At 40.2% G+C, this 13,530-nt stretch overlaps 1 protein-coding gene across 1 annotated transcript in view; it reads right to left on the reverse strand.

The window, feature by feature from the left end:
* Positions 1-12,029, reverse strand: part of SLC6A1 (solute carrier family 6 member 1) — a 147,160-nt gene extending 135,131 nt beyond the window's left edge. Inside the window, exon 1 of the mRNA XM_006264451.3 lies at positions 11,854-12,029. The gene's annotated coding sequence lies outside the window, so the exon portion shown is untranslated. The remainder of the gene's footprint in view (positions 1-11,853) is intronic.
* Between the last annotated feature and the right edge of the window lie 1,501 nt (positions 12,030-13,530).

A 13,530-nucleotide genomic window follows, 5' to 3' on the forward strand; every position in this document is an offset into this window, starting at 1 on the left:
AGTTGCTAGCTGGATGATTTATCCCAGTGCTTAAAATATACAGTAAGTTCTGGGTTAAGAGTCAGCAGGAGGAATAATGCTTCAAAGCCTGTTGTTTGGAGTGCTCTTAAAAACAAACAAACAAAAAAACTCCAACAAAATCACTGCCCTCCCCCCCCCCCCCCCCAACCCCTGTCTACACTCGGAAATTTACCTAATGCTGACAAAAAAATATGCTACTGAATTTGTGTTAAATACAGTAAAACCATGGCCACATTTAACGTGAACTATACTCAGCACCATTTCAGAACTCGTGGTTAAACTGAAACAGTTCTAAACACAAGTTGTCCACATAATTTGTTTTACACGTGTCATTTTCAGCACCAGTTCAGCTATACTTGTTTTTAGTATCAGTATAAGGCCAGCATGTCAATCCTTAGAGTTGACACCACATTCAGATGAATCCACCTGCTCCCTTACATAGGACCAGAGAAGTATTTGTAAGAGAAGAAGACATTGCATGAGAGAGGAAAAACAATATGGGACTCCAATGCAGAAGATTCAGAAGCTGTGCTGTATGTAGGTCTGCTTGCAGAGCCACTAACTAGTGGCTCATTGTTGTGAAAAACCACTCTCTCTCCCCACATCTATATCTGGGTTCCTAAGGACACAACCCCACTGCTCAAATTGTAGTCATAATTTGGGCTTCAGGCAGGTCACATCTGCCTATTGTTTCAGGTTGGCTGGCTGCAAATTTGGGAACATAGTACTAGGCTGAGGTCATTTGGAAAGTTCCCTGAATTCAAGGGCTAGAAAAAAAATTAAAATTTGAATGCTACAGAAGACAATATGAATGTTTTTACTCAACATCATTAAGTGCATTTGCTTAACACTGAAGAAATCTAATAGAACATCCATCGTATTTATTTATGAGCTAATTTTCAGTTTGACTATAACATAAGAGCCTCCATTCTCACATGTACAGTTTCTGCTCACAGTTTTGTTATTTGGTCCTTCAGGTAATAGTCAAGAATCCACTGTTAGTTTGCTAAGCCCCCAGTTTCAACAAGGCTGGTATTAAATGTTCAAGTGCTAGAAATATGTGGCAACCATTTAATTGAAAACATCCTTTCCGCGATGCTTCTCTGAGGCTACCTATCATCTGAGAATATTAGCTGTCTAAAGTTAAAATGTCTTCAAATTGTGACGCTCCTGAGTGTTCCTCAAATTCAGAATCGAATTCTGAATTCCATACTCATAAAAATGGCTAATTAAATCAATAGACCAACATTTTCCCGGTTACAATGCGAAAACTTAGAACAAAACTTGTCCTTAAGATATCACTGATATATTTGGCCCTTAAATAGGCAGACAATAGACACTTGATATGAAGACATTTGGTATGCCTACATGGCACCTACATAGTTGTGTAGCTATAGCTTTTGACACTTAAACAGTTCGCAATTTTCTTGCCCTCTGTGAAAAAACAGAAAATCACCCTGCATGTGTATCTGCTGAATGGAAGAAGGAGGAGGAAGAAGCAGTCTTCCCACCTTTTGACTTAGTAGTCTCAAGGGACATTTTACATGTGCTCTGGGGGTGGGGTAGGCAGTTCTTTAATTAGAGTGGCTCCAAGAGCCACTCTAATTAAAGCACCACCACATCTCATGCATCACCGCTCCTGTGTTTAAAAATGGCAGTGGGAGCACTTGAACTAAAGGGGATATACAAGATACAGAAGGCTGCTGGAGTATGACAATTCTCACACTCCAGCAGACTCGATTAATTGAGTCTGGAGTTCCACTGTGTTGGAACAGCCTCCACACTCATATATAGGCACCCAGGTTACACACTTGCCCAGGCAGGAGGAGACCCAGGTTCTAGCTCCCCCTCACCAAGAGGGGTTTTGATCCTACATCTCCTGTTTTCCATCAAGAAGCTCTCATCGTTAGCCAAGGCATTCCTTAGACCCTACTCTGTTCTATCATGCATTTAAAATTCACTGGAAAAATGGATAAATAGCATTGAATTTCCTGCCTCATCAGAAATGGGGCCCCTACTGCTCTCCTGTTTTCATGTGAAGTTCTGGGACCAGAAGACCAGACAAGATCTTAGATAAGTTGGACTAGTAAGGGCCACCCCAGGTCATCTAGTCAAAACCTCTCCCTGAGGCAGGATCATCCCTGTCAAAAACATCCTATACAAATCCACTGTCTAACCTCTTAGCAGACCTACACAGTCAGTCCTGACATAACACTCAAATATGCCACAGAAACACCTGTAACAGCCAGGATCCATTCAGAGCCTGGAGGTAAGCTAAAGGTGAGGGCCAGAAGCAGGAATTAGGGAAACAGTCAAGCGTTAGGAGCAAAACGACTCAGGAAGCCAGCACCAAGCAACAAGAAAAGGAAAACCAACTGAACAGCAGATGAAAAGAAAATACACACACACTGCCCAAATGCCAAATGAGGGCCTAGGTATCTGGGAGCAGTTACCATGGTTTTCTCTGACAGTTGTGGAAGCCAGCTATTCAGTGACCATTTCATTGGCCCCACCTTGGGTTACATGTTGCTTGACTGTTACATGGATTACATAAGAACATTCTGGTCTCTACCTTACTGAATGTTCTTCCTTTTTTATTTATTTATTTGTAACCCATTAGGAAGGAGCAGAGGGTAAAACACACAAAATGTGGAGGAAGTAGGTGACAATTCAGCCTTAATGTTTTTCTTTCCAGGAACCAGTAGTTATTTTAGCTGGCAGGACACACAAAAGGGGAGTAAACTGCATTTGGAAAAGAGACATAGTAACAGTTACTACGGTTGTGCGAAGCTTCAGGTGCTGATTCGATTCGGAGAAGATTCGGCCTGATTCGGTGGCCGAAACTCCAAATCCGAATTAAATCAGGAGACCAATTAAAAGGTCCGAATCTATTCAAAGCTCCCCAAAATTGATTTGGAAAAGATTTGGAGAGCTTAGGCAATTGGGGCAGTCCCTGCTCACTGCAGCAGGGAGCTGGACCTGGACTCCAAGCTGGTAAGTGGGGGACGGGGGAAGGGAGGCTAGGCTGCAGGAGGTGGGAAGGGACCATGGGGGGACCCCTGCCAGGCCCTGTCCCCTGCCTGCTCCCCATCCCCCACCCCGAGTGCCCCCTGACACCTGCCTGCTCTCCAAGCCCCACCCCCATGGCTGCCCCACCTTCCCAAGCTCCCAGCTGTTTAAAAAAAAGCCCCTAATCACTGGCTGCTGCCTGGTAGGGGTCAATCCCCACTGCCCCACACCATATGGGGGGCTCTGCCACAATCCCACTGACACTGCCCACTGTCCCAGCCCTCCACCCCCTTCATGGCTACCCCGCCTGCCCCAGCTCCCAGCCCTTAAAAAAAAAAAAAAAAAAGCCCCAACTCATCAGTTGCTGCAGCAGCCTCGAGGCTTCTGGCAGAGCTCTCCACACAGTGCGGGGCAGTGGAGAATCACCCTGCCACCTAGCTGAAGCCAGTGAGAGATGGGGCTTTTTTTTTTTTTTTAAAGGGCCGGGAGCTGGGGTGGGCAGGACATCCATGGGGGTGCTAGGACAGCAGGCAGGGAATGGGGGCCTCATGGCACAGTCCCCCACATGGCATGGGGCAGCGGGGAATTGTCCCCCTGCCTGGCAGCAGCCAGTGATCAAGTGAGTGTGGGGTTTTTTTGTTTTGTTTTTTTGTTTGTTTGTTTGTTTTAAGAGCCAGGAGCTGGAAGAGTGGGAGGGGTAGCCATTGAGAACAGGCAGAGGATGGGGCCAATTCAGAGATTCACCCAATTCAGCAGTGGCCAAATCTCTGAATCAGATTTAGCCAAATCGATTCAGGTCAGTGATTCGAATCACTGTCCTCCGAATTGGCTGAATCTGAAACTGAAGCGAATACTAGCCACTTCACACAGGCCTAGCAGTTACCCAGAATGGCTTCTGGCTCAGCAAAGCCTATTCTACACATCCTGTACACTTGATATATTTAAGCCATAAGAACTGTGGGCTTTGCCCCAGTGAAAGCATTTATTTATATTTTGTTATGAAGCATATTTAAAATGTTAATTGTTCTAGTTTGGACATTTTAATAATTATTTTAATGAAGACAGTTTAATTAATAGTTGCTTGATATTGTACATAAGTTAAGCATTATTAATAGTGAATTCATACTAGATAGAATATTAAGAGTGTCTTAATCTTTTCCTTTCTTTCAAAAAACAGGAACATGTTAAATGCATAAAACACAATATTTGAGTACTTGCAGAACAGAAATACTTTGAAACATGACATCCACCTCTCACTGTAATACACTGTTTCTGGAGGTTTGCTAATCATTTTCTTCAACTATGCAGTAATCAAAACAATCCCCTTGGCCAATCTGTAATATTTAAATAATGTGGATCACTAAAATCTGATCCCATCTACCCCTTGCTGGTGTTTATAATATTTATGCTTCCATGAGGGTACAAAGGTGCTGAACAATTTCAGTAATAGCTGTGTAGATACTCAGTGCAAGAACAAGGCTTTGTGCAAGTATGCCTCCCTGTGCTTTCATTGGCTTTTAATGATATTCAGAAAAAAGAAAAACAAACCAAACAGTGCCCCCTTGCTGAAGACCAAAAGTAGAGACTGGGTTTTTAATTTCAAAATAGTTATAAACAGCCAAAGCTAGACTCTTGACCATACCAGCAACATTAGAAAAGTAAGTGAAATTACACAATGGAAAAATACAATTTTTGTACTTTGAAGCTTAAAAGACCTATTAAGAAGCAACCATTCCCCTGCGTCAGGATATTATTCCCTGGTTGACAGAAGATGAGTTAGATTATTGAGTCCATACTCCACTTCAATTAGAAAAATCTAGCTAGCTAATTCGCAGTCCTAGGATTCTCTTTTGTAAGGAAAATTACATGCATCTATGATTCACAAAGGATCAAGTCTGAATTCTAAAGTTACATAAATCCCTATAGAAATATTATGAATCTGTGACAACACAAAGTGATTTATTTCTAAGTCACATAAATGCAAAATAAATATTTTTGGGTAAAGGTTTGTATCTTGGGCTTAGTTCTCTCCATTTTACTTAAACAGAGAGGTAGATGTTTATGGAAATATTATTTGTACAAGGTATGAAGAATCAACCATTATGATACAAAAATATTATACTTCTGTTTTCTGCCCACAAATCTACTAAAAGAAAGATGGATGCATCCCTGTCTGGAAAAGTATGTTTACTTTTATAATGAAGCTTCCTAAACAAATGACATTCTGAACTATATTTTTGCATCTGATTGAAAATGTAAGCCAGAGAGGGAGTTTCTCTACCATTCTATTTTTACAGTTTTATTTTTGTCACGTGATTTTATGGAGAGATATTTAAATATTAATATTAAATTAATAAATTTAAACCTTTACATTTTCCATTACATATCTTTTTAATTTAAATTGTTCCTTCATTTTTTTTAAAGCAATGTCCCTTATTTCTTTTTAAAAGAAAAGAAGGAAAAGTAAAAGTTTAACCAGATTTAGTATCATTTGTAATCATTCTTATGGAAAATATTTAGCTTAATTTACAAGTTAAAATCACAGGTTTAATTATGAAATATTTAAACTTTTATGAATATATCCATCTATTTTAATTACTTTTTTAATATTAAAAAATATATCAGGGTTAAGCTTAATTAACAATAGTTGCAAATTTCAAGTACATAAAAAAATGACTTATTAATAAAAATTCTGTGAGTAAATAAAAAAAGAAATGAAAGAAATATCCTAGTGTCCTTTGAATTTGTTGTCCAAGAATGGAAACTCTTTTTTCAGAAGTAATTCAGTGGCTGAAAACATGGAATTTCGGAGCTACGTCAAAGTATGGTATGGTTTCAGTTTGTTTATCCAATACATGTATGAGTATCAGCTGTACATCTGAGTTGTTATATGAGAAAGGTAAGTCTCCCATGTATAGGATGTTGAAGTATATACTGAAAGTAGGTTGGCAGATACAGTACATTTGCCTTTCACCTGGACTTAATATCTCCTATACATTCTGGACTTCCAAATAAAAAAACTTCAGGAATTTGTCTTGCAACATTGACAATGATCCAATAGGAAAGAAGCTTCCTGATCATTGCTTCTCATGTTTAAGTTGATGACAGCAGCAACATAAAGAAAATTAAATTTAAATTGTCTGAATATGCTGAGCCTGTCACCCTGGGAAAAATCCCAAGTTCACTTAAAAATCCCATTACTAAAGCTAATGTAGTTACAACAGCTACTGTCAGTGCAAATGACAGCAGTATTTTGTCCCTGGTTTGCAGACCACAAATCAGTCATGACAAATGTTGTCTTTGTCTTTGTTTTCATGAGCTTGTATGCTTGCCTTTGTTAAATAATTGTTTAAATATTAGGAAATTAAATGTGCACAACCCCATTTTTTTCCTGTGAAATAAGAGATTCTGTGAAACTCAAAACATCCCATTGTTCATACTACAATGTATAATTCTGCATAGTCCAAATACTTTGTATTCATGAATTTAGAGGGACAGTGACATTGTTTAATGATTTAAAAACACTCATAGACAGAGATCAAATCATATTTGCATTTCTAAAATAAATTTGCCCGATTGATGTCATACTTTTGTTAACTTCAGAAGGTGGTTTATCTGGTCCTTCATCTTATCTTATAATTTATCTGAAAGATTTTTTTTTCTAAAGTATGGCTCAATTTTGCAATAAAAGTGGACCAGTAACAATAGCTTGAAGATCTCTCATGTTTCACGATGATTTCCTTTAGACTAAAAAATGGAAAAATACTGAAAATCCATTAGCATTTCATGAATACCACCAACCTATCAATTTGATTTTCATGTAGAAACCAATACAAAAAAAAAAACAGTATGAAAATTGCTAGTTAATCTTGTATTTTTTTCTCCCTGGAGTTTATCATAACGCTTTAGAGTTAGCAGAAAAGAATACTTTGATAACTATGATTTTTTTACTTAGTGAGCGCACCAAATTTGATTTTTAATTATCAGACAAGAACTCAGATATAATAACAGCTGTTTTGCATGCAGCTCTGCTTCACAGCAGTTTGGATTTTTACATAATATAATATAAAAGCAGCACATATCATCTGATACTATTACAGCATTTCAGTGACACAAGATATTGTTTTATTTTTTGTTTACTTTAGCCATTGCAACAACTGATCTTGTCTTTCCAAAATGAATTCTGTTACAATAAGGGCATTTTTTCCACTATCCTCCTCCATCTGGCCAAATCTATGCAATGATCTTTTGTTCAAGAAGGTCATATTGCAGTATCAGTTATCAGGCTAAGGGGATGCTCTTTTAATAGTGAGCATTCAAGATAGATTCTGAGATGTCTGGCTTGCTACATTTTATATAATCTTATATGTCCCTGTGTTACAGCACAACCATATAAATGTCATATATGATTATTTAAAATATAGTCTAAAGACATGGATGTTTCACTGAGTCCAAACCTATCTTTTGCTTTCAGTGTGCAATGTAGACATGAACTGGAACAATCTCAGCTAGTAGCAAATTCTGAGAAAAGGATGAAAAAGAACTGCCACACAATATTATCAAATCAGGACTCTCCCTAGCGAGAAATTTATATTGTTCGTTCCTTTTCCAACCATTCTAAAATAGGTTTAAAGCTCATGGCAATTTGTCACTGCATGCAAAATGTTTGGTACAGAGATTTATTTAGAAATTTCTGATTTATAAATCACTGAACTCACGCTTAATTGCTATTCAGTTGTTCTTAACACAAATGATATAGACTGCAGATACATGTCTGTGTCTCACTAATAGGTTACTCGTGCTAATTCAACTCAGTGCCAACTCTTCTATTGAGATTATACTGTCCACTATAAATTAAAGACTATTTTTGAAATACATTTCCGTCAAGCCATAATATTAATCAATTTTGTGGTTGCCTTTAAGAATCAAAGATTAGAGCAGTAATTACAATTCCCCTGGAAGGTAAATAATAGCAGTGGGCTTCTCGTCAAACCCAAACATAGATGTTGCAATAGCTCTAACAAGATAAATACTAACACAGCTTGTTACCCCCTCTTTTATTGTGTACATTTCTTGTATAAAAAAAAAATTATATATATATATATATATAACACACACATTCAGGCACAGAGAAACTAAACCTTACCAGTTTATTAAGAACACCTTGCTTAAGAACGTCTATAAAAATAATTCTGAAATTCAAGTATCTTCTCACATACCAAACAATTTAAGATAGAGTCTTTTAAAATATGAGTTGTATATGATTTATTATATTGCAAAAAAATCCTAAAAGCAAGTCTATGAACCGTCAGCATGTGTTCACCGCTCCAATAATGATATTTCTTTTAAAATGCTTGCTTTAGAGCAATAAATATATCAGAATATGCACTGGAAAATATTGTACCTTCAGTTTCAGGGAAAAAACCCAAAGCGTCCTATAAGGATTTAAACAGTTATATTATTTTGAAAAATTGACTACTGTCGCAATTGCAAAATTCAAATTGTAATGCAATTTGTAAAGCATTTAAATTGTTTAGGACGGTCACTGGTGGTGGACCACCTGGTGAACTAAATTCCATTATGCTTACAATATCAAAATTCTAGAGCATTAATAAAAATATAGCTGAAATTCAACTGCGTTAATTAGATTACTGTTAGATGTTTATATGGAAAAGCAATATAGATGTTAGGTTAATATTTTGGTTTGATTAATATTTCAAGTACGGGAGGAGGTGGGGCAGGTGGGGATCATTTACTGTTTTTACATACTTGTATTGGTTTGTTTTACACTTCTGCTTGACAATCACCATTTTTAAACCTAGATACCTAAACTTAGGATTTTAAGTACATAATTGGATGTGTAAAAAGTCGTTTGATTTCCAGAAATCCAAGTAAAAAATACCTTTGAAATAAAATCACCTTTATTTAGCAGTCTACATATGATCCTAGGAGCACCATGTCTGAAAAAGTTGGCTGATGTCATCATCTCATCTCTAGATACGTTCTTCCATTTGAAGTTAATTGCCAAAGTCCTCAGATTTAGTGAGGCTGAGAACACTTCACTGTCCCCTTAATATGTCATGTTGTCTTCTGATGGGGAATGCCTTTTTTAAACTGGAACTTAGTGTTTTTCACTGGAACGCACCTGGCAGGTCAAGAAATCCCCTCAGGAGAAAGACAAACTTTAAAGAGATAGGACATGTATATCAAAACTCATTATTCTTCCTTTATGAGGCTCAATCGAGTGAAAGAATGTGATGATGTCATTCTGACAATCTATTTTGGGGTTAGAAATTCATAGTTTCTTATCAAGCGAAGTAGGCTATTAGGGAACTAAGAATGCATTGGAAAAAATTATGACCTGGTACATTCATTGTGTAGTAAGTTCCATGCCCCGCCCCCCAAGCCAAGTTTCCTGGACTTCATAAGATATATAGTAGCATTAGCTTACTTGTTTTTTCCAATACTAAGTATATTAAAGATATTTTTCATGCACCTTAATTCAGCCAATTTTATACTGAGCTGCTATTTAAGGAAAAATGAGGATGTGTATTTGTTTCCTCCATAATATTATATTCCCTCTCCTCCCTTTTCTTCTTCTATTTTTCCCTTTTACTTTATCATGCTATAGAACTAGCATTCCGAAATATTTTCCCCTCAAAGAAAAAAGCTTGCAAACTAACATTTAAAAAGTAGTCATATTTCTAAAGTTAAGTGGTCTTAAGTTCAAAAGCATAAGACCAGTAGAAATAAGATACAGTAGAAAGTAAAAGTAAGTCACATTAATTCTGATAAAATAACCTAGGAATATCTAATTTTAAGTTTCTGATATCTGCAGAAATTCTAAGATACTTCTTTCTGTTTCAAAAGATAAAATACTACGGGGGGGAGGAGAGACTTTGCACATGAAAAAGAAATTAGTCATGCTCTTACTGGTGACTATTTAAGGCCTATGAAAAGGGTTAGATGCTCAGAATCTGTGCCTGACCTGTTTTTTTTTTAAATTTCACTCATGTCTGTTGAGAGTATAAATTTAAAGAAATTCTAATACATTATTAACAAGCTATAAAAATAGAACTACAGGTTATTACTTTATGTTTTCAAATCAGTGTTTGGGGTGTTTTCTAGACCAACACTGAAACTCAAAAACACATTCTTTTCAATTGACTTTTCCTCCTCTGTAAACAACATTGTTTATTAAGGGTGATAAAATGAAAAATGCCTTTACATGACAAAATGTAACATCAGCCTATCTGGTGTTTAATTGGAATGAGAGTTGCATATTTTCCTGATAAAAATAAAACACAGACAGTCCAAGAACACTCTCTTACTCTGAAAAACCTCTGCTTTTCATTTCTGTTCAAAGAATTTTTCTTTATAAAAACTTTAATACACCTATTATTTAAACAGATCTAAGTAGTGATTATGTTCATTTGTATGAAAGAAATGTAAAATAAAAGTACACCTATTTTTACAGCCAAGGAAAGACAGTATGCAAATTATGCACCAGAAACACCCTTATAGATATACACCAATTTAGAAGAAAATCTGTCACTCTATATATTCATACATAAATATACATAACTCTTTTCTGATATAGACACTATCAACTGAGGGCAATTTCAACAGAATGAATAATTCCTTTTTAAAATCTAGATACAGACTACTGTTTTTATGTGATGTCAAATCTGAGCTATTCCCATAGTGTCTTATTTGAAATAAATATGCTCCTGTAATATTTTCTACATCTTGATGCATTGTATAGAGAAGAACATACAAACCTCTAATATTTACTCATCCAATGCCACCTTCCCATCCTTTCCTAAATCATAAAGTAACCAGTGAAACAAAAATGAATGGACAATGGGGAGTATCAAAAGCACTGACATCCATTCTTTCAAACAAATGAGCAACCACAAATAAGTGATGTAAACAGTAGCTCTTTAGCACAAGATTCAGTTGTTGGTTTAGTAGTTCAAGTGAAGAGTTTAATGTTCTTGTATCTTTTAATCTACACAGACTCCCTAGTTCAGCAGAACAGAATGATTTTCAGTTACTAAAAAGCACCGTTTCACTTGGTGAATGGCCAAATGACATACAGGACGATGTGGGTCAGTTCTTACCAAGGACTAAAGATTACCTGGAACTAACTCCAAAACTTTCAGGTAAAATCAGGTTAGGCTGGAGTTAAGTACCCCTCTGGGGGAAAGCAGAGAACTAGCGCATGGGCATTAGGCACATGTTTGTTCAGTGACCTTCATTACTAAAGGTCCCGGTTTTGAGGTACATCTCCAGCACCTGTGTCAATGTTGATACCAGTGTGGAGAGGGCAGAGTGACAGGAGACAAAGCCGGGCACACGCGGGAAATGCTCATCCATCGGCTCCGCGGACAAACGCACGGGTCAGGCTGCTCGGTCACCACGGGGGCTGGTCCTGACTTTCCCTGCCCTGAAACAACGCGCCCGCGCGTGTAGAGGTGCCGCCAGCAGCTCCCGCAGTCCTGTCAGTGAGCCGGGTTTCCCCGCAAGAGCTGAGATAAACCGCGCCTCCAGAAAGAGCAGCCGGAGCGTGCCTGAGTTTGTGTGCTCCGTCTCCCGGCTCGGGCGCCCTCGGGGACTGGCAGCTGCCCCAAGCGGCGTCCTGCTACTGGCGGCTCTTGGGAGCGCGGGGGAGACGCACAAAGCCTGCCTCTGCAAGACCCGCGGATGCTTCAGTCCGTCTCACCCCCCCCCGGAGCTGCGCCCGACTGAGCGGGCCGGACGCCACAGGTGAGGGCGCGGGGAGCCACGTCGCTGCAGCTAACCCCAGCCGCTGGCACCTACCTGCCGCGCTGCCGCCGCCCGCGGTTGTGCCCGAGCCGGCCCGCGCTGCCCTCCCTGCTTGCTCCAGAGGGTCATTTAAAGATCGGCGCCGGCTGCTCAGCGGCTGAACCGCAGTACGTCCGGGTCGCCTCGCTCCGCGCAGCGCGCCACCACCGCTACCACGAGTGGATGGAACGGGCTGCCCCGCCCCACTGCTGGCCGGGGCGGGGCCAGCTCGTCAGTCCCGCGAGCCCCGCCCGCTTCCCGAAGCTGTCCCGGCTGGGTGCTGCAGCCCGGGGACTGGGCTGGCGGGGTAGGGTCGGCCGCCCCGTCGCGCTGTGCTCCGGTCCTGCTCGGGCCTGGATGCAGGCACCCGGCCCACGCGGGGGCCCTCGGGCGGGTGGGACTACCGAGCCCATTAGGCTGAAGTTGCTTGCTTATTCCCAGTTCTTTATACCCGGTTCTCTATTCCTTATTCCCAGTTCAAGCTTGTTTTACACATCCTAAAGAGAGAGAATTTTATTAGCTATGCATATGTACTAATTAATATGTAAAATAATATCCCACATCAAGTACAGAGCCCTAAATGAAGGTCAGATTAGGATGGGGTTATGGGGCAAAATACTTCTTGGGCCACACCAAACTTCCTGTCAGTGCCACTATGCCCCTATGCCCACTAGACTTGCCCAGTCCAGAGTGCGGTTTGGATGTGTCAGGTTGCCAAGTGAAAGCAGCCCAGCCACTGTGCTATGGACCCAAATAAAGAACTGGATTTTGAACTGGGATTATACCCAGAAATCCTTCTTGGGCCACCCCAGACCCCATCTCTGTACCACCAAGGGACTCTCCTGGACATCTCTGACCAGAGACTTGAATGGCCCAAAGCACGGCTTGGCCATGCCAGGCTGCCAACTGACAGCACCCCAGCCGCTGTGCTAAGTATATGGACCTGAATAAGGAATTGGGTTTTTGGCTGGGATTATTGCTACAAATCCTTCTTGGGCTACACCCATGCCATGCCTCTGTGACACTTGGGGACTCTCCTGCACATTGCTGAGGACAGACTTGCCCAGCCCAAAGAATGCCTTGAATGTGCTAGGCTGCCAGCTGCCAGCCCCCCTGCCACTGTGCTAAATATATGGAACCGAATAAGGAACTGGAGTTTGGGCTGGGATTATAGCTAGAAATCCTTTTTTGGGCCACCACACTCCATGTCTCTGTGGCACTAGGGGACTGTCCTGGACATCTCTGACAAGAGACTTGCCCAGCCTAGAGTGCAGTTTGGCTGTGCCAGGCTACCAAGTAACAGCACCCAGCTACTGTGCTAATTTTTCAGAGTTGAATAAGGAACTGGAGGTTGGGCTGGAATTATTGCTATAAATCCTTCTTGGGCCACCCAATGGCATACCTATGTGCCTCTGTGGGACTCTTTTGGATATCTTTGACAGGAGTTTTGCCCAGCCAAAGTGCATCTTGGCCAGGCTAGGCTGCCAATTGACAGCTCCCTATTCCCACTGTACTAAGTGTATTGGTTTGAGTAAGGAATTGATATTTGGTCTGAGATTACAGATTAAAATCCTTTCAGGACCACTTTACACCATGCCTGTGTGCCACCAGGGACTCTCCTGTACATTTCTGACCAGTGCCTTGCCCAGTCCAAAACATGGCTTGGCCGTTCAAGACTGACAGCCTCCCATT

This window comes from Alligator mississippiensis, chromosome 12 (assembly GCF_030867095.1).
Source record: "Alligator mississippiensis isolate rAllMis1 chromosome 12, rAllMis1, whole genome shotgun sequence".
NCBI classification, from domain to species: domain Eukaryota; kingdom Metazoa; phylum Chordata; order Crocodylia; family Alligatoridae; genus Alligator; species Alligator mississippiensis.